General features: G+C 62.3%; 1 protein-coding gene across 1 annotated transcript in view; it reads right to left on the bottom strand.

The window, feature by feature from the left end:
* LOC111144720 (zinc finger MIZ-type containing 1) overlaps positions 1 to 3,682 on the bottom strand; it is a 263,603-nt gene extending 259,921 nt beyond the window's left edge. Inside the window, 1 exon segment of the mRNA XM_022499165.1 lies at positions 3,636 to 3,682. The gene's annotated coding sequence lies outside the window, so the exon portion shown is untranslated.
* Between the last annotated feature and the right edge of the window lie 1,116 nt (positions 3,683 to 4,798).

Raw genomic sequence — 4,798 nt, 5'->3', positions numbered from 1 at the left:
TACTGCAGCCTGGCCTTTGTTGTCCACACAAAACCCAAGGAACCTCATAAAGATGAGGCTGTGATAGGAGCCTGGCAGAAGCCCTCGGGAGCAAAGTTATGAATGAAAACGTATGGGACCCAGTCACAACCTGGCAGGCCTCGCTTCCTGGTTCCATGACAGAGTGCCCAGAGAAGCTTCCAGAAATTAACTTGTTGGTGCCCAAATTTCTTACAGCGATGCTTCACCCTGAGGTGAGGGTCATGGCTGCTTCTTTGGACACTAGCCAGGGCCTTAGAACTCCATATCCGTGGCGTCACACATGGGTACTCTTGAGACACGATTCTCAGGACACGGTAGGCCTCAGAGGGCCTTCCTTCCTTATCTACCCCCCATCTTTGTCAATCAGGGGAAAAAGTGAAGAGTGCAGCTCTTCTCAGAGGGAGCCTTCCCTCTGCGATTTTCCAGGATGAGTCGCCAGTGGGCACCTGTCCTATATGGGGGCACACCTCTGGGGGCCAGGTACTAAAAGACTGTTGTGTTACTGTTGTGAGGGGAGTGTGTGTGTGTGAGAGAGAGAACCTGTGGTTCTGTGGTTAAACCCCTGTCTCTGGACCTTTCTTCACTTTGCTCCTGGCCACGAAAGAAACGAGGATCCTCCTCTCTTCTTTCCTTAGGAGGAAAAAGGGACATACTGTCCCCAACCAAGAAGCCAGACATCCCTTCTTTGCAAAGACAGGGCTAGTTATCAAAGCTTCCCAGAAGTCGGGCAATTTCTCATTCCCAACTCTTCTCTGTGAGCCATATCCCAAATGCCTCAAAACCCCAATCCAAAAACGATTTAAAACACTTGAAAACTCCCTACTTCTGAGCCCCCCCTGCCCCCACCCCCCCAGCTCCAGTCCCTGCCACCAACTCTCCAAAGTCTAAGGTTTTTAGATTTACATGTGAAAACAGCGTTTCATAACCTTGTGACTTGGGACAAGGAGATGCTTCCGTCCTTTTGGGAAAAACAAAACCCAACCGAAATCATAAAACTTAGAAGAAAACACCATCTCCCTCCAGATGCATTCCCTTGGCCCCAAAGTCACACGTGCTCTGTGGCAGATAGGGCTTTCAATGTGTCTTTTGTTTGATGCTGGTGTTTCAACATCCTCAACTTGATGAGAGAAAGGTCAGCACAGGGCTTGGGGCATTCACAAACCACACCACCGGGGCCAGGCAGAGGGGAAGCAAGGGGCCAGGAATCCCCCCCGCCCAACCACCACCCCACCCCAACTTCTGCTCTGGATCTCCTCAAAAAGCAGCCAGTACAGAAAAAGCTAGGTGCTCGCCCCCTGGTCTAAACTTCCCCGATATCTTGCAAACAACTTTTAAACTCCCGGGACCATACCAACGCCAGCGAAGTCAAGTCCGAATTCAACGCCGGCCAAGCTGCCCATTGTCCAACCACAGTGCCTGCCTCTTTATCTCTACCTTCAGAAAAACAATAATAAGCAAACGCAGGCACCTCTGGGAACAGCCTCTGGCCTCCTGCCCTGCCCTGTGTAACCAGCCTGTCCTCACACCCACAGGAGAGGAGGAGACAGCGCTGGTTAACCCTCTGGTCTACCAGGCCCTGTTCCCGGATTGCAGCAGGGAGACAAACTGTTGCTCAAGAAAATCCTCCAGAAAACCCTTGGCACCAGGAGGCAGCTCCCTGCGGCTTCTGCCCAGCTCGGAGCCCAGGGGCTTCCACAGTCAGCTTCTCACTGCCCTTTTAAATCTGCAGGGTTGGGCTCTACTCTTCCCATGCCCGGGGCTGTCCACCCAGGGGGCTTCAAACGGCCATGGCAGAGCCGGGAGGAGGAAAAGACTGGCCGAGCAGTGCCCTCACCCTGCCAGCCCGGCCGCCAGCTTCTTGGAGGACCTCTGAGAGAACATTTGTTTGGGCTGCCAAGTTAAATCTTCCTCCCTCATGTCAAGGCATTGGAAAAGCAGTCAGGGGAGAGGAGAAGGGGGAGAGTGGGGAAGGAGCAGCGGGAGGGAGGGAGGGAGGGAGAGAGAGAGGCAGGCAGGCAGGCAGGCAGCTCTCAGAGCCCCAGTTACTCGGGCACTGTCCAAGGAAGCAGCCCGCGCGGCTCCCGAGCAGGAGCAGCCTGAACTCGGGACACCCAAGGAGGGGCCGAGCCTCCAGGCCTCCAGGGTCAGGCGCAGGGTGTCAGTCGCTCAGTGCCCCAGCCTCGGGAGAGGCCCTCGCTCTGCGCCAAGCTAGAGGGGCGAGGTGGGAAGGGAAAGCAGAGGAGGAAAAAGTTTGTGGCAGGTAGAGGGGTAAGGGCTGGGCGGCCCCGCTGTCGGGCTGTCCCCCAGGGAGGGGTGGGGGGCCCGAGCCAGCTGCCCTGGCGCGCTCCCGCCAGCCCGCCCTCCTGCCCGGGTTGTTTACATTCCTGGAGTGTCTTTTAAACCCAGGGCTGAGGCTGACTCTCGGCCTTCTCCGGCGGCTCCGGGGCAGTCTCCCGTGAAAATCTGCTGGCGCACAATGGCCGGGAAGGCGGCCGCCCCTCGCCCGCGCCCCCGCTGCTCCGGGGCGGGGAGCCTGCCCTCCGCACCGCGCCCTCTCCCCGCCCGCCTGGCTTCCTGGACAGATGTCCCCGGCGAGGGGGCGACGCGCGCCCGCTGCCCGCGCCCCAGACGCCGAGGCCGCGCTCCCCACTGTTCTCTCCCCAGCCCAGACGCCAGGAATGTGAAACAAGCTTCCAGAGCCCGCCCCCCCCCCCACCCCAGCTCCGGCCCCGGCCCGGCCCCCCAACCTCCGCCCCGGCCGGCCTCCCACTCCCCCGGGGCCGCCGCCGCCGCCGCCGGAGACGGAGAGGAAGAAAGAACACGGAGAAATTACTTTCGTATTTGCAACGCGCGCGCGCACACACACACGCACATCTTCCCTCTGGGCTCCCCTTCTGGCCGGGGCAGCCCCGACCCGGCGATGGCGTTAAGGCCCCTCGGGCTTCTCAAGACCTACGGGAAGCCCCAAACACACACCCCTTGGCGTTCCCCGCTAGTACCGTGCGCCGCGTCTCCCCGGGCAATTCACACACAAACAACTTAACCGCGCCTCCACCTCCCATTTACAAAAGTGTGTGTTTTGCCTGGAAATTCAGATGCACAACTTAGCACCACTACCCCTTGCCATCCCGAAATCCAGCGCCGTCTCCGGCGGTTCTCCTACACACAGGCGCACAACTTCGCGTCTCCCCGAAGGTAGTGAAGGAGACCGAGGTGGTCCTACCCGGGTCCTTCCCTCCTTGCCCGAATCCCGCTCCTGCCCGGGTTTCAGAACGAGGGCTGGAGGCGCACCGGCAGGAGGCGGGCACAGGGTCCGCGCGCGCACAACCTTACTCACGCCCCGCACACCCGAAGAGCCTCGGCCCCCGCGCGCAGCCCAAGCCGGCTCCGCGCAGCCGGGCGTTCGCCGGTCGCCTGGGCCTCGTCCCCGGGCCGCCGAGGGGAGCGCAGTGGAGCTCGGCCGCCGGCCGCTCGCCCGGCTTGCCTGGCCCCGGCGGACCCTTCAAGGGAAAAGCCCTCAGTACCCAGCGCCCCACGCTCGCACCCCAAGAGTCCGCGGGGAGCGAGAGGAAGGCCCGGGGCAAGCGGGCGCCCGGGTCTGGACCCAAACTTACCCGGCGCTGCGAGCGCCGCTGCCGCCGCTGGAGGACGCGCCGCTGCCGCTGCCGCCGCGGCCGCTGCCGGGCAGGCCCGGCTCGGGCCGGGAGGAGCGCTACGAGGGCGCCGAGAACGGCTCCGCTTCGGCTCCTGCTCCGCGCCGATCGGGGCCGGGGTCACCGCGCTGCGTCGGCGCTGCTCGCTTGCTCTGCCGCCGGGTCGCTGCTCGCCCGCCCGCCGCCCGGTCGCCTGCTCTCCCGGGCGCCCGCCGCCGCTCGCTTTTTTAATGTCCACAGACAGTGAAAAGGAACTCGGCGTTAGGGGGTGAGTAAGTGAATCAACTCGCCCGGAGCCGAGCAAGTTGAAGTGTCAGATTACATTGGCTATTCTATTTCCAAAGGGCCCCGCGCCGCCGGCCGCCCGCAAAAGCAGGTACGGAACTAAGGACGGAACGGAGCTACGGGGCGCCGCCGCCGCCGCTGCCGCCGCCGCCGCCGCCGCCGCCAGCGCTCGGCTCCGCTCGGCTCGCGCTCTCTCAGCGCTCTCGCCGTTCACTCTCCCTCTTTCCTTTTCGCCTCTGTCTCTCCCTCGCCTTTCCTGTCCCTTCTTTTGCTTTTTCTTCCCCGCTCCTTAGTCCCGGCCCTCTCCAAGCTTTCCCCCCTCTGTGGCTCGGAAGAGCTTCGCGCGTCACCCCCCCCCCACCCCGTCACTCACCTCCCTTTTCTCTCCCCCTTCTTCCACTTCTCCCTTCCCGCCCCCACCTCCCCGCTCCTGCAAGTTTAGAGTAGGAAAGAAATGCTGAGCCTGGGAAGGGACCACATTGGGGAGGGGGGAAAACCACCAGGCACCCACGGTACCCCCTTGGTTCGCGCGCCCGGGACTAGAGTGCACTTGCGGCCGTGAACGCTGTCAGGTAACCTATTTGGGGGTAATCGAGTTGCTAGCAAGGATTGCCCAAGCGTTCCTCCGGAGGTGACTTTTGGGGTTGTTCCCAAAGCCCAGGGACTGACTGGTGGGGAGAGTAGAGGAACCCCCCCCCAACACACCACAAACACCGTCACCACCAAGGGCGACGTTGGGCGAGGTATGGAGCGCGGTGTCCCCGACAACCGGGAAGGACCAGGGCGCAACGTCTGACCCTGGCACCCTGCGCGTTCCAGAGGCCGGCGGGTCCCCGAGG

This window comes from Enhydra lutris, unplaced genomic scaffold (assembly GCF_002288905.1).
Source record: "Enhydra lutris kenyoni isolate GAN:26980312 unplaced genomic scaffold, ASM228890v2 scaffoldscaffold12, whole genome shotgun sequence".
Taxonomy (NCBI): Eukaryota; Metazoa; Chordata; class Mammalia; order Carnivora; family Mustelidae; genus Enhydra; species Enhydra lutris.
The sequence above is the reverse complement of the archived record's forward strand: the minus strand, read 5'-3'. Positions and strand labels throughout refer to the sequence as shown.